This window comes from Pogona vitticeps, chromosome 1, assembly GCF_051106095.1.
Source record: "Pogona vitticeps strain Pit_001003342236 chromosome 1, PviZW2.1, whole genome shotgun sequence".
NCBI classification, from domain to species: domain Eukaryota; kingdom Metazoa; phylum Chordata; class Lepidosauria; order Squamata; family Agamidae; genus Pogona; species Pogona vitticeps.
This window is the reverse complement of record NC_135783.1, coordinates 125,030,115-125,057,536: the sequence shown is the minus strand read 5'-3', so window position 1 is coordinate 125,057,536 and position 27,422 is coordinate 125,030,115. Positions and strand designations below refer to the sequence as shown.

General features: G+C 41.0%; 1 long non-coding RNA gene across 1 annotated transcript; it reads right to left on the bottom strand.

The window, feature by feature from the left end:
* Positions 1–303: 303 nt before the first annotated feature.
* On the bottom strand, positions 304–26,968 carry LOC140707627 (uncharacterized). Its single transcript, XR_012087794.2, has 2 exons — positions 9,100–26,968; positions 304–6,022 (listed from the first exon to the last, which is right to left on the bottom strand). It is a non-coding gene; the product is annotated as an uncharacterized LOC140707627 (long non-coding RNA).
* Between the last annotated feature and the right edge of the window lie 454 nt (positions 26,969–27,422).

Below are 27,422 nucleotides of genomic sequence, written 5' to 3'. Positions count from 1 at the left end.
ATCTGGAGAGACATGCACTAAGAAAAGGCCATATAGATATTGGGGGAAATTCTATCGTTTTAGAACCTAATCATAATAGCAGGACAAAGGCCAAGGTGGACAAGCACCCCTTTTCTTTAGAATGATATTGCCTTTTTTCCAATAAAGAGGCTCATCCTTATGACTGCAAATCATGAGCTTTTGGAGAAAGAAGAGGAACAAAACAGCAAAGATATGAGAACAAGAAAAGAGATATGTCACCTTGCATATGAAGAACACATATGTTAAATCAAACCTTTATTAAGAGCTCACATGCAAGTACTGTGGGAAGGAGGAGAGTGGGAAGGAGCACGTCTGTATTTCAAAGGGGAAGGGGAAAAAAAGCACCAGGTGATGAATGCACCTTTATGCCCTTCTTATCTCACATGATGCAAGTGTTGCTTATTCTTTTGTGCTGGCTTCCAAAAGCAAAGCACGCTAGAAGAATTCATTTTTGGTGCTAGTCGTTCCCCCAAATGAACAGCTGCTGAACAAATGCATGTCCAACCAAGGAATTAAACAAGGGTTATTGTTTTTTATTCTTATGAATAATGTATTCTCTGCCATAGAGAGTCTTGATCTGAAGCGAAGAAAGGACTTCCCTCACATACAAGGACGTGTCATTATGGATGTTGTCTTTCTGCCCGCAAATGTATGGAGCACAATAATTGGCAGCCTGCTTGCCGCTATCCGCATCTGACAGAAGGCCCTGGGCTGCCCTACTGTATATGGTATCATTGGCAAAAACATATTGCTGATAGCATGACTGTTCCAGGAAATGATGCAGCTTTGAATTACACACTCCAGGTGGCATGCAGCCAGCTTGCTTTTTAGCCATGAAAATATCTGAAGGGGGGGGGAGACGCGGAATAATGAAATGAAACCACATTATCTTTAGATAGGAAATAAAAGAGAGCAAAAAATTGTATTTAAAATGCATGCCATTAATAGACACCTTTACAAAGCCACATTTACAAAGTCGGACACCGATTTTGAAACTTTTACTGTGTGACGCAGCCTAAGAGAAAATAAAATCCTTCCTTCAGGCCTGCACTAACTTTCCATTTTGCTTCCTTTCCTAAGCCTGTTCCTTTCTTTCTTTCATTTAATCTTCATGGGATGGTGGTCTAGCCTCTTCAGAAACTGTACACCCGGATTGGAAACTAAGGATACTAATGAATACTCACAAATTTTGATGGGGATAAAATGATCAACCACCAAGAGAGCTTTTGCTCCACTCCATCTTGAGAGCAAAAAGACTAGGGTGTTCTCCTCTTCCTTCTCGTTCATCACCATCATTATCAGCAGCCAGCCGATGCTTTTGAATTAAGAAAACATAGCATTTTACACAAAATACAAGGGTTTCGCATAAAAATCACTACTGTTAATTTTCTGGAAACAAGTCCTGAAATGTTGAAAACAAACACAAATGCTTGTAAATCTTGCCCAAATAGGAAGAAAAGTTTTTAAAATTTTTGTTGTGACCTGAGAAGATGAATCAATTGAAAATTTTCATCCCTGTTTAAAACTCTGTAATAAAGCAAAGCCTGTTCTTGAACTCCTCCCGGTTGCTTGTAAAAACTGCACATATACACTTATGTGTGTTTTTTTTTTGGTCTTTATTAATGTATTCAGATGCATTCAGATGTCATGTTCAGAACAAGTCCAGTACTGCGAAGGATCACAAGAAGATAGGAAATAGTGGCTAATTCTCTTCCACAAATACTGTTGAAGAGCTTCCACAAAACACAAATACAACCTAGATTTGCATTATAGGTTCTATAGCCGCAACCATGCTTTCAAACAGACAAGAGGCTGTTCACACTGTTGTAGAAGCAGAACATCATTATATTTGCATTTACTTTCTCTCTCTTTTTGCAACATCAATAAATATTTGACAATCCATTTAAAAACAGTGATACAGTGTGTAACAAAGTATCACAGAATGTGTGTTATATGCCATTAGGTTCCTCCCAACTCGTAATGACTCTTTTGGGGTTTTCAGATACTGAGTGTGGAGCAGAGGATAAGAGTGGCAGATTAAGGCTCGGGAGACCTGGGTATGAATCCTCAATCACCTATGGAAATTTCACAGAGTCGGGGGAATGGAGCTGGTGAAATCACTCCTTAAATCACTCCTTTTCTTGAAAGCCTTTTAAGGGTCACCTTACATAGGATTTTGACTTGGTTGTATGTAACATACAATAGGTTTTTGCAAGGTATCTAAGTTATTAAAAGTGTGTTTTTCTCATTATCACCCTCTGCCTCTCAACTTTGCAGCACTATAAAATTATGTAAATCGGAGAATAAAGAAAAGAATAAAGTTGCTTAAATAAACCCAGATGAAAGACCAATTGATTCCAAGACAGTTTGCTTTCCAGGAAATGGCTATGGACTACACAGTGTTACTTTGGAGTAAATCCTGTTGGACTCATGGCAAATTCCTCCTAAGTGCCATGTGTGGGATGGTGGTGTGAGCTGATGGTAGGATCAGCGAATGGACTGGATAGGGGGACATCAGAGAGATGCCCTGGGTACTTTGATCCTCAGATGCCTTTGGAAGCCTTCCTTGAGTTGACTCAGCCTTTGTGGGCCCTGATTGCAGTGATGGTGGAAGCCCCAATGTCTGCATCCCTGACAGGCACCAGAGATCCTGGAATGGCCTTGAGCCTGTGTGGGGATCCTTATTACCATCTGCTAGGTCCCTGGTTTTGTTTATTTCTTTTTCTTTGGAATAGGATGCCCCACCGTTCCCCAAACGAGTCCTCCAAACTTGTAAACAACCTGAGAGCATCATTCTCCAATCCTCCTTCAGAAAGTCTTTAATTTCTTTGGCATGGCTAGGTAAAAACTAAAATAATTCTTTCCTCTCTGGGTCCAGTGAGTGCTTATCGCTCCCCACAGTGTTACTGTTTGTGACTGTATCAATATAGAAAGACTATTTCATACCTCAAAGGAATGAATCTGTGTGTGCCGGCATTTGGGAATTTGGATAAATGTTCTGAGCATGACTGAAATGTTATATTATAATTATATTTGGAGTGTGACGGCTTAAAGAGAACCAGAACCACTACAGTGTAATCTGGTAAATGAAAGGTAAAAGTCTCATACAGTGTCTCGGTGGGTTTCCAAAAGCTTTATTCTATGATTTGCATAATTTTATGGTGCTGAGAAAAAGGAGCTGAGTATAAGGAACGTGGAAAGTTGTCAGTTAGATTGTGAGAAAGTGGGCTATAGGCCTTACTCTTCTTTCAGTCTAATACAGAAAAATAAAGAGCTATATTTTAATAAAAGGATTTGAGAGTCAAATGGATTGCTTCTTATATCTCTGTGACCTTCACTATTATCTCTGCTCCTTTTATACAGAGTAAGTGTTATCAGGATTCTATCCTTGTTAACATACTAGATATTTTTGAAGAGGTGTGTGTGGGGGGTGTACTACAAAGCCACTTTCCGTTAGGCAGAGTGAAGTGACCACCTCAGGTGGCTGATTGCCAGAAACAGGGATCTCACCACTCACACTCCCCCTTGACCTCAACCCTTTCAGAGAGCAGCTGGTGCCTTTTGTTATTCTCTAGAATGGACGGTTTTCTAAATAATGAGCTAGGACCTCTCAGAGTTAGGCACTGTGGCTGGGACATCTAATAAAACAGCCTGTGCTACATGTAAGGAACAGATTATTTCTCTGGGCAAAAATTTAGTTAAAAATGCCTAGATATGAGAGGTTCTCTGAGCCCAGAAGTTAGAAAATGGCCGTCAGTAGAATGCTCACAGTGACTCTCCATAGATTCTTTCAGAAGAAAGAAGGTATGTGAAGGAAACGCCAGAAGTGGGGACAGAGAGAGTGAGCACCAAAGAAAAAGTGGAAGTGGCAGCAGGGAGAGGCATGGTAATGATATGGTGCCGTGGTAGTACTTCTCTTCCGACCTAAGACAGGGTTGTGACTTCCTTTAAAACAAGATTGGGCTACCTTCATATGTTCAAGAGCCACACTGTCCAGCCCTGAACACTGGAGAGATGCATTTGCTCCCATCCAAAAATAGTGTAGGTTCTTTTTACTGGAAAAGGCCCACTGTATCTGCCAATAGCCATTTTGAAAAACTAAAACAAAATCGGGAGGCTGTGGAGAGCCCTCAATAATATGGCAAAACTGCCCCCACAATCCAATGACAAAAGAGTAACATCATATTAAACTTAATTTTTGTTATGGGTTGGTGGTGCTTGAAGCCATATTTAGGGCTCCGTAAGGAGTGACATGCAGCCTGTAGACTGTATGTGGCCCACCCCAGTTCACAAGGATTTTGGATACTGCTGTTAACATAGGACAATAAGTTCCAGAAGTGCATTGTAATACTGCTCCCCCTTTTTTTGACTTGGAAAAGACATTGACACGTTCCAGATAGAAGTCATCTGCCTAATAATATGTGAAAGAAAGGAAGCATTCAGACTAAATTGTCTCTGAATGCTATCTTAGACCTTTTTCATGTAACAGTACAGTACGTTTTGATTGCTGGCCCATCCAGGCCAGTATTCTGGTGACCAATGTACCTCACTGAGCCCCCATAAGGGCAGAAAGGGTGGGAAGGAGGCACCTGGATTCTTTAGTAGCAATGGGTTTCCCACTTCCCCTGTGGCTGTACGGAGTTCTGCAAAAGGATTTTGGCCCTTGTAGTTATCATTTGTAGCTCTAAGAAAATTAACAAAGTGGCTTAATTAGGAGCAAAATGTGTCAGGCTAGATCTGGACCAGCAATGTCCCTCCGGATGACCAGCTTGGGCTCTCTACAAGAATTAACTATAAGCTTCTCACTAACGTTGCCAAATAAATCTGTACAGTACCTTTTTCAAGCCAGGTAACAGCATCAATATAATATCAGCTGGCAGCCCATGGAACAGATACAGCACTTTTGAGGAGCACGGGTATTTTAATTCTTGCTTCCCTCTCCGTAGGAAGAAGGTACTCCAGATTTGCAAATACTTCCTAAAGTTGGCTGCAGTCAATGCAAAGTTTCTTTTCTGATCACAGATCTGCCATGCCATGCCTGTTTTGGCCTTCACCCCACAAAGGATTCAAAGATGAAAATTTCCTTTGACTTTACTTTAGTCTATTATGGGTATTCAGGGAACATTGCCAAGCAAACAACAGTGAGAAAAAGCTAATATTCTCCAGGAGGATTACACTTATTTAAGTAATAAACCAGCGGCCTCATGTAAAATTTTGGCTGAGTCCATTTAATAAACAGTAAATTAATATGTATGCACTTCTTCTTCCAAGGAACAGAAAATGCAACAGGCAAGCTCGTAAACAAGTACATTAATAAATATTCAGTGCTGCTAGCAAATGTGTTTTGCTAATATTCAAGCAAAGGAAAGTGGTCTGGGGTGAATTATAAGCCACTCTCGATTGTTATTTCACTTCTTAACCTCTCTTTTGAAATGTCAAATAGGCTGCTACATAAAGTTGTGGCTGCTTTTTATAATGTGAATAACAGGTTTGGATTAGTTCACTCATTAATGGAAGCTAACCTTCGAATACTGAGACTTTACTGCTGCTGCTTCTGTCCTCAGCCTGAGATCAAATTGTGAAGGGTCAGAGGTTTACAACAAACACTTTGAATGCCTTCACTTCCATAAGTGACAGATTCCTCTTTATATTGTTTTTTTCTAGCAGGTTGGTAAGACATTATTGTGACTCCTTTAACAGAGCCATCCAGTTTTTTCTTTCTTTCTTTCTTTGTTAGGCCCCTGGGCAGGTTACCTGCAATGTTTTTTTTTTCTCTTTCTCTTACAGCAAAACAACATCCTTTCTCCAGGAAGAGCTCATCGCTCGTTCACAGGCAAAGTCTTTAATCCACCTTCCCCACCTGGTTTTACAAGTGCCAGATGTGTGTGGCTGCTTTGCAAATTGACGTCTTCAAACATGTGAATTTTCCAGGCAGCTGCCCTCTATCACCAGCTGCCAGCACCCAGTCTGATGATGCTGAAACTGTTCCCTTACACAGAAACTGTTAAAAAATAAAATAAAATAAAAATCTGTATGAGAGTGGGGGGAAAAAAAAAGAAAAGGCGATCTAGCTGGTTAGTTAGAAGCAGGTACTTTCCATGTTGCTTATCACAATTCAGGGTGGCCATTTGTCCTTCTTGACCGAGGACAGTCCTCAACTTGAAGGCTTCCTCTAGTTGAAGAGCTATCACTGTAACTCCTGCCTGAGATGAATGACTATCAGAAGAAAGAGCCAGCGGGGGGGGGGGGGGCTTGAAGGTGCTCACCAGCTGCTAGGAACTGAAGAGCAAATGGAGGTTACCCAGTAATTGTTTTCTCTACTACCCACTGTGTCAGCTGGAGTGTATTTTGATTTTTGATTGTAGTAATTATTTCTAAATTGACATCTACACATATAAATTATCTCATACAATTTTGATGCAAATCTGTACCCCCTTTTGCTCTCGAATGGTGATACATTTGCTCTTTTTGAGTGATGTGTAAATAATCATCCTATCGTAATTATTTCCAAATATCACTGCTGTCCATTAAAGTTAATAAGACTCCCCCCCCCCTTTCCCTTCCTTTCCCTTCCTTTTTGGAGTTAAGAGTCAGCACTCCTCTGGGTCAAATGAAACATTAGAGGGAGCACACTATTAGAGTATAAAATTCCTGCTGAAAACATCTGATTGCCACAGTAAAAGCTCTTCGGCTTCCCATATTTTGCAAATTAGCCTCTTTTGTTTGTGGTTGATCTTCTGGTTATTAACACAGGCATCATTTCTCAGACTTGAAATTCTGCCAGAGGCCCTTCTCTGTGTGCTCAGCTTCCAACAATATGTTATTTGTAACACATAATTTGGTCCTCCTTCTAGCATCAGGGAGTTAAAGATAATCTCTGTGATCCAACAAAGGATTTTCTATTCATGCTTTACCCATAATGAACACTGACACTCAATCAAAGCCCATTTTTGTATTATATTGTACAGTATTAATGGAATTCTGTGAAAAAATGTTTAATAGCCTTTGAGCCTTGAGAAATACTGCATTGTCCCTAATGAAAGGAAATGTGGAGCCACAGCTCCAGAGAGAGACTAGTGCAATGTTTAACTAGCCCATTACTGGAGGTTCTGAGATATTTTTAACATAGCTTCTCAGAGTTGACTATACATAGGTGTGTGCTACTTGGTTCAGGTGTTTAATTTACATGTGGGCTAGTACCCACAAGGCAGCCTCTTAGGCTATCCTATTCACCATCCAAGGATTTATTATAGTCTTGACATAAGGCTTTCCTTTCTGGATTTCATTAGGTCTCCTAAAGTGAGATGCTAGCTGGATAGCTCAATCAGTTAGGCAGAAGCTGGAAGTTCAGTCCTCACTATGCCTCTGGAAAAAAATGACCCAGCCTATGTAACCCTGAGCAAACAGCACAGTCCCAGAAGAATGGGAGGAAAACTCCTTTTCAGAATTCTGTGCCTAGAAAACCCTGGAAGGCATTATTATGAACCGGAATTGACTTCATGGCATGTAATTATCATTATTATGAAGTGAGATGGCCCAACAAAGCTGTCTATCCCTGCATGATATGTAGCATATTTTAATATGTTACAGCCTGAATCTAGGTAGGTCTTGAACCATGCTGGTTACATGTGGGTGCAAGTAAGTTGTCCTCACCATGTCTCCACTCTGGCGGGAAGCCAGGCAGACCTTTGACGTCCTAAGAAATCCTGCAAGCAAGTTCAGCAGAATGCTCTTGCAAGCACTTCTCTTTGAACTTGTGAAGGTCTGACTGTCTTCCAGGTCTGGTGAGGACATGGGTGGGACTTACCTGTGCACACACACCCCACACCCCACTATGCTTCATATCTACCTGGATTCAGGCTGTAATGTCTGAACAGAGCCTCTGTGGTCATCTAACATAAGCACCTAGGGCACAGCTAGTGTGCACTGAACCAAAACATCCCATCAGGTTGTCTAAAAACTAAATAATTGAAAATATTGTCCTCCTGACTTTGTTACGAATGGCTTGTAAGTAATGAAAAGGTCATATGAGAAAATAAAAGCAGGTTCTCAAAACTCCTTCTTTATAGACCAGTGTGTGTTCCAGGTGCTATCTGATAAATTGCACAAGATCTGAAGTAAGGATGGAAGTCGCCACAAGCTAAGCAGCTCCATACATATGCAATAGGATCCTTTTCCCTTTTTGTCGTAAAAGCTGCAGAGTAATAATGAAGACCTTGGAATGGCATGAAATACTCCTCCAGGCTAGAATATAGTTCTACATGCACTCCTACACCTTCAAAATGTAACTTGGAAAAGATTGTGTCTGTACCACAGCCGTCCCATCAATGAACCTGCCTGGAACATGTTTGAAGCTGCCTTCTGAACAGAACATTTTCTAATCCAACACTTCACGGGGATTTATTCGTTCTGTATTCTTCTTCTTTTCTGGGTGTAACAGGCTGTTGCTGTAAGAAGAGCCACCACCTAATAAAAGTCAAGCAGTTCTAAATCCACTGATTTTGCTGGCTGAATTCACCCACTGACATCAATGCACCTTTAAAAACTTTATTTGGATTTCACTGTCTCCAAGAAACAGCAGCTGTCCTCCCACTGAGAGGGTGACTACATGGACAAATGTGGCAGGATTTGCTCCGCTTGTAAAACAGGCGAATCCGAAGTATATTTTACTGCCTCCATGATGCACAAGGCTGATTCGACTCCTTCCAGCCTTTTTGATGCCAAAACAGCTTTCCCTCCCCCATCCCTAGAGGGCTTTAACTTTTTCATACCAGGAGGATTTGATCATGTTTTTTTCCCCTGCAGACATTCTTGTAAAGAGATAGGCATGCCTGTAGGGGGCAGTTGGGGCATCCCACTATAAGAGAAAACATTCAGGGCTTTTAAATGCATATGCACGCACACCCACACATCACATTGGGATCCCCTCCCCCTCAATTCAGAACAAATCAATAACAGGATCGCCACATGCAAAACCGTAAAAGGATCACAAAGACAAGACCAGAGGAAGAAAGAGCAAGGAGTAGGGCCTGAAGAATGAAGGAAAGAAGAGGGGATGTGGGCTGGAACGCTACTCACCATTCATCCCGTATGAACGGTAAACTCTGAAAATTCTCAGCCCCTGTGTGAGCACTGATTGTGATTTCAGACATAATACAGGCCGCAAATCAAATCGCAGCAAAATTTAATCATCCCGATTCCACTCTCCGATGTAGCTGCTGCCCGAGTCAATTTTTTTCAGTCCAGCTCAGGATGTAACTTTGAAAAGCAACCGCTGTGGATTTGAACAGGCAAAAGTGATCCAAAATACAGCACCCCACTTGGGCCTTCTCCAAATACTCACTCATTCAGAATTACAGCTTGCTTACCATCAAATTCACTTAAGTGCCCAAAATTAAAAGGCCCAACAGCAGGAATTGTTGTGATCTGATAGTGCCAAAAAGGAAGAAGGGACTCGAAAGGACATATCCAAATGCATCTTAACAAAATTCACTCAATGTTTCACACCAAAAGGAAGTGTGACTTTAAATACAATTGGATGATAATAATCAACCTAGTCCTCATCATAATGCAGCATTTTATCATGTATTTCTACAATCTGATGTAGTGCAGGAGTACCATCATGAACCTGAAATTTCTTTAAACTAAAGCCTTTAAAGGACGGGGGGGAAGAAGTGTTATCCATCCCTTGTATGGCTTTCAGAATTGCTTTCTCTCTGTCTAGATAACCTAGAGATGTCCAGTGAGAATTATGAACTCTTTGGCTAAAGGTTACAGGCTGTCACTTCAGTTTTCTTGCATAATGGTTCCCTCCATGGACGGTGGTAGACAAAAGCATCTGGTGCATCTTCCTCTTTTTATAACAGAAAAAGTAGAACTTGGAAATTACCGGTCATTCAAGCTGGAGGCATTTCGGGATCTATCGTTCCAAATCGGCGCAAGGGGAAGCCATTTCCCCAAGCTCTGATGAACGGTCGCTTGCAGAGAAATTCCAAGAGAGCCCAAAGCCAGGACGGTAACCACAACTCTCAAGAATAAAATGATGTATTTTACTGAGCAGATCTAAAAGGACTCTGGGCTTCCCTGCTCCTTGATTAGTGAGGCTGTCATTCTTTGTCCCCCTCCAGGCAGCCGTCTCTTCCATTTTTGCTCATATCCTTTCCAGACTGCCAGCAGCCTGATGTCTCCCCAGACCTGCACTTGACAATCATTTTCCATATAACTGACTTCCAGCCAAAGAGCAGCCGAGTGACCATTGTCTGGGTTGTCCTGTTTCCCTTTAACAGCAGGGAGTCTTGAGCTATTCTGTCACCCTAGACAAAGCAGAGCTTGTATTCTGGTACTGTTGCATTTGGCACCCATTCAATCACCCATAACTCTGCCTACTATGTTATCTCCTGCATAAATATGCCTACACTTACAGGACTATATACTGTAGTTTGATCCATTGTTTGTCCGTCTGAATCCTCACAGCTTTGGGAGACAAACATATTGACTTCCTTTAGAACAAAGGTTGAATGCTTCCACTGATCCACAACGGAGATTCTGGGAGAAAGAAATGCAACATGTTGGCTTCCCTGATTCTAAGTCATATTGTGCTATACTGGAAGTACAGAACAAGCAATAAAGCTTGTTCTGTACTTCCAGTATAGCACAATATGACTTAGAATCATCGCAATATAACAATAGCAACATAAAAAATATATAGCACTGACATCTATTTATACATAAATATAGGATGACATAGCTTCCCTCCTTTCTTTAGACTTGTGATGCTTGCAACGTATTTTCTTTGTGGCCGAAGCACATTTTGCTACTTGATAAGTAGCAGTTACATCCCTACCTACAAGCAGTGTACCAAGTTGATCCAAGAGGTGTGTGCTATATTCATAGCAATAAAGAATTCAGATATTCAATAAACTTCTGGTTTGTGAATATGCAACATTGTGCTTCTGTATCCGTGATTCAAAATGTCAGTAAATGGCCTGATATTGCTGCCAAATGTTACCTACGTAACAAAGGGCAACCTGAATGTTGACAACACCAATGGCAGCAGTCAAGATGGTCTGCAGAATCCCATCTTGTGCTCTCTATCTTTCACAAAGGGATATCAAGCAGAGGAAAATCCCATAAACTGACTCCTTTTTCCCCCATCAGTTAACCCCTTCTGACCCAAACAATTGTCTGGGCTGTTTTTCAACAAAATAAAAAGTCTGCCCTTTGCTATGCAAAACTTGCCGTCCTTTGTCCTGCTGGCATTGTGGGCACAATATTGTGCAGCAATTTCCTGGCATTTTGCATCGTGGATACAGAAGCACAATGCTGAACATTAATAAACTGGAGGGTTGTGTTTTTGTTTTTTTGAAGAATTGAATTTCTTGGCTTATTAATATGGAAGTTTACGTATAGTATAAACTTCGACAGGATATAGGCACCAAAGCTTTTGGGACATTGAGCAAGATTATCTCCACCACAAAGCAAAAAACAGCACCTTGAACAACCGAGGTTTTGAATAATTTGTTTTTAAATACTGTATGTTTAAAAACATTTGTACAATAGACACAGAATACCTTTACCAGTATGAATGCTGGTTTGGCCAGGAAGGAGTTAAAAAGTTCTTCACCTGAGGGTCCTGACTGGCAAGGTCAAAAGCTCAGAGTGTCCCAGACCTGGAACTGATATCCCCTTTGAAGACTTGGGTCAAGAACCTTGTCTTGGAAATCCTAAAAGACTGTTCATTGAAAGCACTCAGGACTGGGGCAAACACAACTGTTGATTTGCTCTGCTGCACAATAACATAAACACACTATTGTGCAGCCATATTGTAACCCAAAGTGATTATATGGTGCCATTGTAAAAATGCATTTTTTAAAAATGGTTATTATTAAGTGAACCTTGTTAATCTGCATGCCAACTACTATAAGATCCTTTCAGGGAATTCTTATGGTGCCAAAGAAGCATCCTTCTTCAATATTTATCAGGATAGTAAGAAATCACACTTACCTTACCTATTTGATTTATTTTTGTAATAACACCACTTTCCTTTGCTCATATAAAATAGATTTATAAATAATAGCTCATTTCACACATATTCACACATTGTGAACAGGGACAATGGAAACTATCAGGGAGACTGCAGGAATCCTTATAAGCCCCTGTAGACCAATCATGCTAATAACGCTGAATATCATGTTTTCCCATTTTGATATTTATCCTCTTATAATAAGAATATTTGTTTTGCAAATATATGTGTGTAGCAGAGTAAAAGGTCTTCACTTTTCCTTCTAACAAAAAGCAATGTTGCATCTTTAATTCTTTTTTCTCATCTAAAGTGGAATTCCCATTTAAACTCTCAACCTTAATTCGCACTTCTCCAAACTCACTGTATATTTCCTAGCCAGTAAATACAAGTAGGTGGCATTCATTTTTTATAAAAATGAGGCTATGCATGGACACATAAAGGAATCTAGTGTGAATCATCTCGTGACATGATAATAGGTGATAAAGCACTTGCTGCTCAAATTTTTCAAACTGCTGCATGACAGAAAGTGCTCTGGTTCTTGTCATTCAAAGCTAGCTAAAGTCACACTAAATTTCTCCACACAGTCACATATCTGAGTATGTGCTTCGATGGAGAAAATAAGAAAGTACAGTCTTTTGTGCCTATAAAAACAAACTAACAGTCTTTTGTCCCTGTAGAAATAAACATTAAATAGCAATCCAATTTCTCCACATTCTTTATTCTCTGAACATTTTACCTCAATTCATTCAGCTTAGTGAAGCTGAAGGAACATGAACCAAGTTAGATAATCACTTTTATTGGACCAAGTTGTTAGGCAAACGTTCAAGACACACAAGCTTTTTAGGAATGACGTAGCAGGGGATGAGAGATCTTTACGGAATGAGAAACCCAAAATATGAAGTTAGTCCTGTGGAAATCATTCCAGTGCCCCAAACTAGATACCTACAACCCTTAGTGACATGTTGTATAATGCCAGACTGCTGGCAGCTCCTCCTTTTCATTTTTCTCAAGTATACACTTTTTTCCACTATACATTTTCACCAGTATACACTTGTATACTAGTGCAGTACCAGAGCTTGATACACATGAAAGTCAACAGAGGGGCCCGTGCTTATTCTTGTCCCTCAGAGCAAGCCGCTGAGTCAGAACCTGCTTGGGCCAAAGTTTGATCTGACTCTCCATAGCTTGAAGCCAGCTGGCAATGAGATATACAACATTTGGTATCCTATCACCTCCATGTGCTTCAGGATGCTCAACAAGGGTAACCTATCTTACCTCACTGTGCATCTGTGCTATCCATAAGAAGATGGAGTCTACTCTAGATTGGCTTACTTCCCCCTCTGAATGGCCAACAGGAAGTACAGGTCTGGCTTCAGATTCTGTAGGAGCAGGCCATGCCCCTTAATTGTGTAGTGCACATTGTCTGTTTTATAAAGCTGTGACCCCCCCCCCAAGCCAGACACCAGGATATGCAAAATAAAGCTTGACCAAACATTAATGACCTGTTTTCAACAATCCTCCACTTAGTCCTGTTAAACACAAGCTTCTGCAAGTTCTTCCACATTTGGTGATTTAAGGCCAAACCTAAAAATCTTCAGCATGTCATTCTCTTCAGCATGTGGGGCAGAATACCTGGCTGCTAGCTAGTATAATTTTGAAAGTGATTCACAACAGACACAACATAAAATATGACTACCGGTGTCAGTGCCTGTTCACTTTCTTCTGCCCTTAGAAGGCAGTGGAATATCCACAGGCAGTAACCTGGACACTAGGTTGCCCGTATGTCCTCTTTTACAGAAGGCAGTTGTCCATTTGAAGGGCTACCAGAGGCCCAAATGACCTCGTCTGAAAGGCTGTCTCCCTCCCCAAAAAAACTAATTTAAACATAAAGAACCAGGGCAATGGTTATAAGGGACCTTAAAGTTGCCCATCCGCCGTGAATTCCCAGACAACAAATTCAGCAAGTACAGAGGCCACTTGGTCACAGTTTTCCTCACTCCAATGAGATAGACTGTCATTTTAGTTAGGATGTTAGCCTTGACATGTTAAAGATGTAAGCTATGTACAGACAGTTTTTTCAATACTGTATCATCTTGGTATCTTCCTTTTATCTGGAAGCTGGGAATGGCAAATCCACCCATAGCATAAACTAGTTAAGCAGTGTTTTCCTTATTTCTGACCTTGTGTTTCTTCACTGCATCACCGTAATCCTATCGTATTTTCAAAGAACGCCTTGATACTTCCAGGAGGTTGTTTTTGCATGAGGTAAAATGGAAAGAGGCATGTTGAGGTGGGCTTGGGCTTGGAGAGGAGAAAGACATCCTCCCACTACTACGACGATTTATTTTGGGAACCGATTGTGCCTGGTGACCTGAATTCGTTTCCAGTACTGCCTTGTTTGACTGGTTCCTCGGATCAATATAAAGTCTGTGCAGATTTCATTAAACGCTCAGTCCCTTTGAGATTAAGAGCTGGGGTTGCTTTGTATTCAGAGAGCTGATTGATGAATTTAGAACATCTGCTGTGTTGTGTTTCCAAATTCCGAGTTTGGTCCCAGTGGCCAATGAGCTTCAGGACAAATTTTCTTTTTGAAAAGACACGCGTTTTGCTCCTGCTGTTCCTTCTTAAAGTCAAGAGCTTGGCTGCCCTTGAGTTATTGTTGTTTCGATCTGTCTAAAATAGTAATAGCATGTGAAGAAAGATAACACAAACATCTCAGCAATTAAAAAAGCAAAGTAGCTATACAATATTGAAACTGTGAGTTGTAACATTCATTACACCAGTGAAGATACCGTGGAGGATTTTGAAACCCTGACTGGTTGTGCCAGGTGGCTTAATGGAGTTCGGCTATCTCCGTGGGGGTAGTGCACAAGCAGAAACAGAGTCCTAGAATTTTGTGGGCACAGGTAAAGACTCCAAGAAGGCTATCAGCACATTTGCTGCTTTTTGTACTTCACCTCACCCACATATTTTGTGACAGCGGGTTTTTTTTCCCACCTCAAGGAGAAGGAGTCTTGAAGACAGCAACCAATTTACCAGCATAGCTACAGTACAGTTTCTACCACCTTCTCCTTCTACTACCGCTTCTATCAGAAGCTGGGTTTTCGTCAGGGCCATTCTGATTTTGATGTGGCAGCTCTAAACAATGAAGTTGGATCAAAACCCTCCACAGTTCTTCGACTAAGATCCTTCCTGTGCTTACTTCCCCATTAATTGTATCTTGAAGGATCAACTGTGAGAATACATCCTGTTTGGTTTCTCCCATTATTTATTTATTTATTTATTTATTTATTTATTTATTTATTTATTTATTTATTTATTTATTTATTTATTTATTTATTTATTGTATTTATACCCTGCCTGTCTAGTCATTTCGACCACTCTAGGCAGCTTACAACATAAGGATAACAAGTTCTTTAAAAATTTATAACAATTAATTAATTAAATGATTCTATAAGATGGGAAAAATAAAAATAAATCAAATAAAGAGGAAAAAAAAGGAAAAAGGACAGGAATTAACTGTAAGGGAAGGCCTGCCTATACATCCATGTTTTTTAGTTGGTTCTTAAAAGCGCCCAGCGACCAAAAGCATTATGCGACCAAAGCATTCCAGCTTTCTTAATTTTGTAGCCAGTATCATCTTGCAGAGCTGACTGGATAGCTTAGTGAGTTGGAGAACTGGGGCCAGGAGTTACATTTTACATTGCGTCTCTTGTACCTCCTGGAAGAAAAGCCAGTTTATTTAGCCTTGGGCAAGGTGCGCAATCCCAGAGCACCATCAGAAGAAAGGACTGGTAAACCATTTATGACTACTTTATACCTAGGAAACCCTGGCAGGTGTCACCATAAGATAGAATCATTTTGCCGTCTCATAGTTAGTAATTTTTATTATCCTCTTGTAACCTCCTCTTGTGCAGTAGAAATGATCTCACCATCAGCAGCAAACCGCTAGTGATTAAAAAGTTCCTTTTTAAATTTTGGAATGTGTGGACTTCTGCAAGATGCTATTGACTTATACACTTTCCTAGTCTTTATTCGCTTGCCTTAGTTGTTCTTCATTGGATGCCCTCTTAATCCAATAAATCCTTAGCATCTTGCAATGAATCCACATTTCAAATGCTTTTATTTTTAGTAGCACATTTTAAAACCCAGGACTCCATGCCATACAACAAAACTGAGATCACACAGCACTCTGTAGTACACATTCTCAAATCCAGTTTTACATTGTTGCTGCATATTATATAACCTGGCTCTTCTTTAAAAAATGGCTCTGGGTCACCTCTCTTCTGACTGTTACCACACGGCTATGATTTCACTCTCCCAGCTCTGCTTGTCAATGTAATTTTGGTATAGGATTTTTCTCTAATTGAACTTTCTAGCAGTGTAGCCATGTTAATTCTTTGCAGTCAAAACAAAGAATGGGGATAAGAAATTAAAATAAACATATACAGTAAATTTGCAGCAATGCAACATCAGCAGAGCAGCAAGAAACACAGGCATTCAAGTAGAAACAACACAGGCATGGAAGACGTTAGCACAGCAAGCAATACTGAGGGAGGTGAAAAATCATTTACATTTACAGAGAACACTCTGACAAATAAAAATCTGAATAAGGCTTTTTTGACTTGATTTTTGAAAGCGTCAAAAGGACCAGTCCTTCACATGCAGCCTATATCCTGATGAATGGTAAGTGAGGAAGAATTTAACTCTGAGTCATCCAATTTGTCTTATCTAGAATACTAGTATTCTGGAGGCTACCCATGCCAAGGCTCATTAGGAATCCATCAGTCTTGCTGCTATCAAAACTGGTGGAGATATTTCATTTGGAAGATTCTGTAAGATGAACAAGAAGGTGGTGGTGGAAGATGGAGGAGGAGTATGTAAGATTCAATTGCTTTTTAAAAAAATTAATCCATCAGTTTCATGTTGCAGCCTCTGTGTTGATTTTCTTCCTTTACTCTTTTGAAGTTTTATTATCTTAAAGTTGGAAATATCTCTAGTAGAGATAGACATGAAGCAGGAAAATGGCAGTTCATGATGGTTCATGGATTGTCACTATTCACAAACCACAAACTTCCGCAAACTTTCCAATGAAATGGACAGTTTTGTGGTTTCTTCAGTTTGGGACTTCAGGGAGCAACAGAATAGCCTCTGTCAGTTAGAGAGGCCAAACTGGCTGGAAATCTTCAGCTGACTCTCCTTCCCTCCCCCTCCAAGTTTGGTGAAGATTGGATTTGAGAGAGTTGAGTTACAGCCCTCAAAGCAGGTCCTCCAGGAAAGTGATTTTTAGCAGCTTGAGCAGCTTTTTCTCAGAACCATGTTCTGTTGATGCTGGCAAGCTGTTTTCAAGAAAGAACTTTGCCTGTGATGCGACCGTACCTCTCATGGTTGCTGACAGGATACAGTGCCCACAAGGGAGCTATGCAAAATACCCTCCGCGTTTTATGTTTGTCCATGTGATACACATTTAGAAACAGGCACACTAGTCAGGGAGGGTTGGCTGTGATGAGCCAAATCTGAAAGGACAGAAAGAGCTGGTATCAGGATAGTTTCATAGGTGCTGTCCCAGTTTCCACTGTTAACTCTTTATTTTTCCTTCTCTTCCCAGCTTGCAAAAATTAAACGATGCCCAGTTCACGGTGGGCACATCATGAGAAGGCAGGGTTCTCTGGAAAAGACAATAATGGTGGGAAAGGTGGAAGGCAGCAGGAAAAGTGGAGGACCAAATACGATATGAACTGACACCCTAAAGAAAGCCACGGGCTTGAATCTACAATGACTGAGGGCTGTTGAGGACAGGATCTTTTGGAGATCATTCATTCATAGAGCTGCCATAGTAAGTCAGAAAGGACTTGATGGCACATAACAGCAATGAATTTTTCCTTCAGGAGTTACTATCTAATACTGGGAATATCTGAAATTATTGTTTGAATAAAGCTAAATCAATTATACTTTTAAATTTCATAAAGATACCAAACAGTGCAATTATGTGCTAAGTTATAAATTATGCATTTTTGTATTCTTCAGGTAGCAAAGATCTGAAAAGAAAACAAATAATGCATATTCTAATCATCCCCACGTGAGGATGGGAGAGGGGAGAAAGGGCTCTCTTTTAATGATTTTTGAATATTTCCAACAATGTTTGAACTCAGGATGGGGCTCTGTTTTACTGACTCGGTAGCCAATGGGGCTCAGATCTGAAGGAAATGAAGAAGTTCACCTTCAGCAAAATGAATGAACCAGTCTTGGAAAAGCTAAAGCAAAGATTAGAGTAAAACCAGTCACACCCTGCTTGTGTAATGTCCACTCATGTATTTCCACTATATCAAGAATTCTCAAAAATATTGTGAGGAATATTACAAGCTTTTCTACTATGATGTCAATCATCCGATAGATAGATAGATAGATAGATAGATAGATAGAGAGAGAGAGAGAGAGAGAGAGAGAGAGAGAGATTTTTACACCCCCAAATAATTTCTTTCCTTATACACAGAGATCACTTATATATTGACTTAAGCAGGTGAAGATTCTTCTTTCTTTTAACGAGTGAGAGAGAAGCAGAAGAAGCTTTAAGCTACTCTGCCCCTCAGGATGTAGAGCCTCTTGAAGCATCCAGTTACACATGACAAGGTCAGTGAAAGGCTTAAAAGAGTTTTAATGAAGTAGGTGATGGAAGAACAAAACATTCTGGGAGATGAGAAGCAAAAAGCAAAAGTAAAAAGGAAGGAAGGAAGGAAGGAAGGAAGGAAGGAAGGAAGGAAGGAAGGAAGGAAGGAAGGAAGGAAGGAAGGAAGGAAGGAAGGACTGACTGACTGACTGATTGACTGACTGACAAGCCAAAAATCTTGATATGAAAATAAACAGAGCATTGCTGAGAACAGAGAAGATGTAACAGAAGCAATGAGAATCTGCAGGACATTGTGATAGTGGTGTGTGCTTTGTTGGTCTACAATTCTGTGAATGCACCAAACGAGCTCAGATTCCTTGCCTATAATTCAGCATTCAGCCCCATACTTGCAATTATTGCAATGTGCAGCAGTTCCCAAATATTCATTTCAGACCAACTCCAAAATCTTCTCCAGTAGAATAGAGAAAAGGAATAACATGTAAGTTTGGCCTTGGAGTTCAAAATGAAGCAGGGCAAAGGCTAACAGAGTTTTGTCAAGCGAACAAGCTGGTCATCACAAACACTCATTTCCAACAACACAAGAGGCGACTCTACACATGGACATCACCAGATGGGCAATACTAAAATCAGATTGATTATGTTCTCTGCCTCCAAAGATGGAGCAGCTCTATACAATCAGCAAAAACAAGACCTGGAGCTGATGGTGGCTCTGATCATCAGCTTCTTATAGCAAAACTTAAGTTATAAGTTTTGCTATAAGAATATATACCTGACTAGCCCAGTGGTTTTTCCTACTTTCTTCACTTTGAAAAGTAGGAAAAACTACTGGGCTAGTCAGGTATAATCTACACCAAATCCCTTATGAAAACACAGTGGAAGTGAAGAACAAATTTAAGGAACTAGATTTGGTGGACAGAGTGCCTGAAGAACTATGGATGGAGGCTCATAACATTGTACAGGAGGCAGCAACAAAATACATCCCAAAGAAAAGGAGATGCAAGAAAGCAAAGTGGCTGTGCAATGAGGCCTTACAAATAGCAGAGAAGAGAAGAGAAACCAAATGCAAAGGAGATAGGGAAAGTTACAGAAAATTTAATGCAGACTTCCAAAGAATAGCAAGGAGAGACAAGAGGGCCTTCTTAAATGAACAGTGCAAAGATATAGAGGAAAATTATAGAAAAGGAAAAACCAGAGATCTGTTCAAGAAAATTGGAGATATTAAAGGAACATTTTTTGCAAAGATGGACAGGATAAAGGACAAAAATGGGAGGGACCTAACAGAAGCAGAAGACATCAAGAACAGGTGGCAAGAATACAGAGAGGAATTATACCAGAAAGATCTGGATGTCCTGGACAACCCAGATAGTGCGGCTGCTGACCTTGAGCCAGACATCCTGGAGTGTGAAGTCAAGTGGGCCTTAGAAAGCACGGCTAACAACAAGACCAGTGGAGGTGATGGCATTCCAGCTGAACTATTTAAGATCTTAAAATATAATGCTGTTATTGAGTGTAGCACCTTAACAGCATCATATTTTAAGATCTTAAATAGTTCAGCTGGAATGGTATTACCACCACTGGTCTTGTTGTCAGCAAGTTTGGAAAACTCAGCAGTGGCCAGAGGATTGGAGAAAATCAGTCTACATCCCAATCCCAAAGAAGGGCAGTGCCAAAGAATGCTCCAACTACCGTACAATTGCACTCATTTCACATGCTAGCAAGGTTATGCTCAAATCTTACAAGGTAGGCTTCAGCAGTATGTGGACCGAGAACTCCCACAAATACAAGCTGGATTTCGAAGGCAGAGGAACTGGAGACCGAATTGCTAACATGTGCTGGATTATGGAGAAAGCCAGAGAGTTCCAGAAAAACATCTACTTCTGCTTCATAGACTACGCAACAGCCTTTGACTGTGTGGACCACAGCAGATTATGGCAAGTTCTTAAAGAAATGTGAATGCCTGACCATCTTATCTATCTCCTGAGAAATCTATACTTGGGAGAGGAAAATGGTCTGAAGCTCAACATCAAAAAACCAAAATCATGGCCACTGGTTCCATCACCTCCTGGGAAATAGAAGGGGCAGTTATGGAGACAGTGACAGATTTTACTTTCTTGGGCTCCATGATCACTGCAGACGGTGACAGCAGCCACAAAATTAAAAGATGCCTGCTTCTTGAGAGGAAAGCGATGACAAACCTAGACAGCATCTTAAAAAGCAGAGACATCACCTTGCTGACAAAGGTCCGCATAGTCAAAGCTATGGTTTTTCCAGTAGCGATGTATGGAAGTGAGAGCTGGACCATAAAGAAGGCTGATCGCTGAAGAATTGATGCTTTTGAATTATGATGCTGGTGGCGACTTTTGAGAGTCCCCTGAACTGCACAGAGAACAAACCTATCAATTTTGAAGGAAATCAATCCTGAGTGCTCACTGGAAGGACAGATCCTGAAGCTTAGGCTCCAATACTTTGGTCATCTCATGAGAAGAGAAGACCCTGATGTTGGGAAAGTGTGAAGGCAAGAGGAGAAGGGGACGACAGAGGACGAGATGGTTGGACAGTGTCATCGAAGCTACCAACATGAATTTGACCAAACTCCGGGAGGCAGTGGAAGACAAGAGGGCTTGGCGTGCTCTAGTCCATGGGGTCACGAAGAGTCAGACATGACTTAATGACTAAACAACAACAACAGAAAATCACAAATGAGATTTGAGATTTGAAAAGTAGACTTATTCACAAGGGCATTGAAATAACCCAGTGGCCCAAAGTTCAGCTTCAGCAGAATGTCCCAGTCTGAAGCAGTGATGGTCAATCGCCAGTTGAGAGATCCCAGCCTCCACACCCACATCTACTTTCTGTGTATTATGAAGTTCATAAGAATAGACAGCCAGTTTCACAAACCCTTAAAAATGATGGATTAGCAACACTTTAAAGACTATGGAATTTATTATGGCATTGGTTGTTCATAGTCCAGAGCCTGTTTCCACAAGTATATGGTTCACACAACCACCTCCCTGGCAGTTGTTAACCAAGAAAAACTAAGGATGTGATCTTCCTAAAGTAAATATTTTACACATTTATTTTGCATAAACACTTTTGTTTTGTTTCATGATAACTAAAAATATCTAAGTTTCTTCAACTTACAGTTCTAAAAACACAGTTGATGTAGGCAAATTAAGGAGTCTTTCCTTATGAATCAAAACCATTGAAACGTATTACTTTTCAATTTAATTTAAAAAAAAAAGAAATACAAGGTGAAAAAGGCTACAGCCCACTTGGGTAATCCAGCATGGTAATTTCAGTGCAAACAACTTATATTGTTGGTGCGGTAACCAAAATCTGAAGACAGATTTCAGATGAATATCAGGAAAAACTTCCTTACTGTTAGAACAGTATGCCAATGGAACCAATTGTCATACTGCTCACTCAAGAGAAAGTTAGACAGCCATCTGTCAGATATGCTTTGATTTGGATTCCTGCATTGAGCAGGGGTTAGACTCAATGGCCTTATCAGCCCCTTCCAACTTCATTATTCCATGATTCTTTGCTTTGTTAGATTGGATGCAGAATCAGAATTTTCTATCTGAAACTGTTATCACTAATACAAAATACTGTAGTAATCTGTTTTCCTACTTAGAACAGAGGGCATTTTAGGCAATGATTTCTTTCTGGCAATACAAAGCTAGAGAACATTTTACGGCATTTGTTGCACCACCCTTTTATATAAATCAATGGAATCTAAATCTACAGTGGCATTGTCAAAATAATTTTAAGAAAGACTGCACACTGACAGGCAAGCTAAAACATTCCCTCAAACAGTCATTCCCTTTGACAGTTTTTATATTTATGTTCTCTCACAGGTCCTCCAAGTCACACAATTACTCCTGGATTTGAATAAGATGTCCGCACAAATTTGTATATATAGCTACTCACCCAGTCACCTGTGGCACATAAACAAGAATCCCTTCTAGGTAAACAGGCAGAGAGACCACTTGTAAAATGGAAGCAGGCCAGACTTTATTCCTCCTTTTTTTTTTCACCCTGATGCCATAAATGGTACACCTGTGAGGTCTGGCAGCTACTAAGAATTGTTGTGAAATAGTTATATTTATGGGATTGTTTCCACAGCTGCATTATCCTTCCTCTTTCATGAGCTGATTTCCCTCACATGAGCTGTTAGAAGAAGTGCAGCAACGTCATATTAAAATCAATCAGAAGAGGGTGACAGACACAGATGCAGCCAGTGGGACTGGGCATCTTGTCTGCCTTGGTTTCCAGTAGGTAGACAGTAGTAGTAGACAGCTGTCTTCCCCAGGTCATTTCCTTTCCTAGATCGCCTCCCCTTCTCCAAAGAAATTGTTTATTTCTCTGTACTCTTTTTTTGTTTTGCAATGGAACATTGCCACGAGGGGGCCTCTGTATCAGTCCTGTACGCATTTGCACACCTAGAAGTGTGCTCTAAGCATATGACCCAATGTGTATTTAGCCCGCAGTTTGGATCACCGCGGGGACAGGTTGGTTCACTCTTTTTTACAGCAATCACGCAGTGTAATCGCTGGTGCGAATCAAATCATCCCCAAAGCATTTCTACCCACATTCTGTCAGGGGCTTCTACTGTTAAGCCGTGGGTAGGATCACTCTGGTTCAAACCATTTCCAGCTCATGGTACTGTTAGGAATGGACCAAAAGCGAGCCTTCTTCCAATTTGTCGATATAGTGAAGTGTTTTAAGAAGAGAACCATTTCACATTATTAGGTAGGTACCTGTAATTACATCCTCCATTCCATGGAGGTGCTGAGGAAATAGGGGGAAAATGTAAGTGTGTATTAAGACAGTGACTAATGCACCTAAAGGACCTAAAAGACTACAGTAATTAGCTTTCCTAACATTTTGACGTCTTTTAGGTCTTTAAAGTGATGCAGCAAATATTTGCTGCCCTAATACAGACTTAATATTTTTGTCACTTCCTCAGTCCCTCAGTGAAGCTCAGTGATTAATTTGCCAGTATCATAAAGTGGCTCTGTTGTTAAGCCATTTCATGATATCACCAAATTGACAGTAGGCTGCTATGGACCACCTTCCTTGAGGTCTTTGTGCCATTTGGATGTGAGGATTGCTCCAATTGGCATATTGGACCTCCAAGTGACTGTATTTAGCCTGCTCCAGTCCGCTCCTAATGCCACGTATAGACAAGTCCTAAGGACTTCTGTTATTGTTGTTGTTTAGTCATTAAGTCCTGCCCAACTCTTTGTGACCCCATGGACCAGAGCACGCCAGGCCCTCCTGTTTTCCACTGCCTCCTGGAGTTGGGTCAAATTCATGTTCGTAGCTTCGGTGACACTGTCCAACCATCTCGTCCTCTGACATCCCCTTCTCCTCTTGCCTTCACACTTTCCCAACATCAGGATCTTTTCCAGGGAGTCTTCTCATCAGATGGCCAAAGTATTGGAGCCTCAGCTTCAGGATCTGTCCTTCCAGTGTACACTCAGGGTTTATTTTTTTCAAAATGGATAGGCTAGTTCTCCTTGCAGTCCAGGGGACTCTCAAGAGCCTCATCCAGCACCACAATTCAAAAGCATCAATTCTTTGGCAGTCAGCCTTCTTTATGGTCCAGCTCTCACTTCCATACATTGCTACTGGAAAAACCATAGTTTTGACTATGCCGACCTTTGTCAACAAGGTGATGTCTCTGCTTTTAAAGATGCTGTCTAGGTTTGTCATCGCTTTCCTCCCAAGAAGCAGGCATCTTTTAATTTCGTGGCTGCTGTCACCATCTGCAGTGATCATGGAGCCCAGGAAAGTAAAATCAGTGATTGCCTCCATATCTTCCCCTTCTATTTGCCAGGAGGTGATGGGACCAGTGGCCATGATCTTAGTTCTGTTAGGACTTCTCTTAGGTCTAGGTTATATCTCGTTTTATCTTGAACTGACTTTTTTTCAACAATTAAACTGCGTTTTTCCTTGTATAATTTAAAAAGAATTCTAAGTAATTACTCCTAATTCATAGTCTTAAACTCACTTCACCAGCCTGCTGCACTCTGCTAATATAATTCCACAAATGCCCTTTATGAGATTTGTCAAGAGAAAGTTGCAACGTAATCCATTGTTATTGACTACATCCAAAAAATTTGGAGGAATCTGTGCTGGCCAGAGAAATCCTTGCCTCAGAAGGTGGACTTGAATATCCAGACTTTTATATCTAGTTCTGTTGCAGATTTTAATGGCTGCTTCCATGATTATTTACAGCTAAATTTTGTTTTTAAACAGTGCATGCTTTTTTTTAATTTTACAGTGCATTGTTGAGGAGAGAGGGTCTCCTTTTCTGTAAAATGTTTAAAATGCATATTTTGTAGAGAGGCGGGCCATTCTGATTCCTCTTATCATTACTTTATTTCCAAAATGTGTGCTTTTTATATCCCTAACTGGGCCATCCCTGCTGCTCTGAATGGCATTGCAAGGGCCTTGGTTGGGCAGCCTTTCTTTGGGGACAGGGGGCTTGCACTGTCTAGAACTATTGCCCTGGCTCCTTTGAGGCTGTGATGGCTTCTATGCTGACTACCCCTTTCTCCTCCTTGCCAGGTATTGCTGTGCTTCATGCTGATGGGCTCTCGTGGTGATAGCACCCATCACGCAGTCTCTTCTCCCTCCCCTGCTCCACCGCCTGCCACAATTTCATTTCTCTGAACTCCACAGGGCCCTAATCTCCTCTCTATATGCTGCTTCTTTCTTTGTTCTTCCCATTCTGGCCTGTTGGACTACTATCCTGTCATCTCTTGACGCTTGCTCATCCTCACTCTCGTTCTTGTTCCCTAAAGCAGGGCAGCTGCATAGGGTTTAGAGGATGCAAATCCTGGGAAGGGCTGGACTCTTTCTTACGATCATCACAAAAACTGTTGTTGGCCAAGATGAAGTTACACAAAACAAGCTAATTGAACAAATCGTCCTAACCTCTTATGCAGTCTTTCCCTCTGTCTCTCTCTCTGTCTGCTCTGCCGATTCTCTTTCTTGTGGCTGTTCTTGACCCTTCTGCCTTCTGTGTTGTTGACTTTTTTCTCCTCTCTAATTTCTTAATTTCATTACTTTGTTGCACCTACATTACCACCCTGATCCTTGCTAATGGATGGAGGAGTGTCTAGGGAAACACACAGCTGGCAGAAAAACAGCTTCCTGAACACCATCTCTGGAGCCTCCTGGCTCCTCCCCACAAAATCCTCATTAATTCTGGGAATTTGGATGTGGACAAAAGGGATTTCTTGTGAAGTAGCTAAAAGCAAAGGCTGGATGCCAGTTTTAGTTTCTGTTGCAGCTGATCTTCTCGCAGTCACGGTGCCTGAATGGCCAGCAGCTGGAAACCTGCATTTTCATTAATAAGCAATTTTTCAGTGAGATTTGGTACTTGAGGGAGGAGGAAATAGCAGCTGAGCTTTATGGAAAACCTTACACCCTTTTGCTGATGTCTGGCTACCATTATCATTAATCAGGGGAGGGTTGGGATGGCATGTTCATTTCAAGGCACTTGATCACAGAAATTTAGTATTATCCTGGTTAGTCACTAGAAGGGCAGGGAAGTCTGGAAAAAAAACTAGCCAGTTAGTGTGAATTTGCACTTTACATGACTAGCAGGCTATGGCCTTACCAGGAGGGTGGAGTGAGGTGATTTGCCCCAGTAAGCAGATGCTTGGAGACACAGAAGCAAAATGTTGGACAAGACATAACTGCAGGCCATGAGGCCTGGCCATCACCCTGTAAGTCTGTTCGCTGATTTCAAGTGTGGTGAAAAATACTGTCCCACAATCTGTACTGAATAGTTCCCCTTCACAGTGTATGAAAAAGCAGCACATCACAGCAAGTGTACCACTATTTCATACCAAACTGACAAAAGACGGCATCTGAGAGAGAGAGAGAGAGAGAGAATTGGTTAGTGTAAAATATTATCCTGCTCTCTCACAGAGATAACATTTGGTTTTCTAAATATTCCTAGTGCATTGGCCACAGGCAAACTCTGCCAAGTTCCATGATGAGATGTCTACTCATGATGTGTTATTAGATGCCTTAAATGTTATACATATTTACACACTTGTTTACAAACATGCTTTGCAGCAACTTTCACATTCATCATCTTGCATAATTATCAGATGAAACAAATGCAAACTAGTCTGTTTGGCCCACAATCTTCGCTGTTAGCCATCTCTCCCGAGGGAGGTGGCCATTGGGCTCCTGGTCAAAGTGGAAAGTAGAGCTCAGTTGTACCAAGCTTGCCGACTCCTGGATTTACACATGAGGATACATGAGAGGAGGAGTGCCCCCTTTGCAACCTGGACACTGGATACACACCTTCCCTTGCCCTGGGCACAGCAAAAACAGAACAAGACAAGGCAGCCATCCTTCCAGCTATAGATGAGAGAAAAGGAGCACTGCAAGAATAGGGAAGGGCAGGTGGGGCCCCTGCTGATTTGTCTCTCGCTGCATCAGAGCAAGGAAAGGCCCAGCTGTGGTTCCATTTGCAACAAAATAGTCCTAAGAAGTAGATAAACACTGGAAACCTCAACTGAACATGGCATCTTAACAACACAAACACACACACATAGACAAATGCCTTCTGGCGTTTATGGCAAATACAGAGGCACATGTACTGCAGATAGGTTTGTGCACTTTACTAACATTCACAATGTATTATTAATACTTCAGTGTGAACAAAGTTTAATAAGATATTTTGGATGAAAAGGGTATTATTTTATTCAAAACATGCTTATT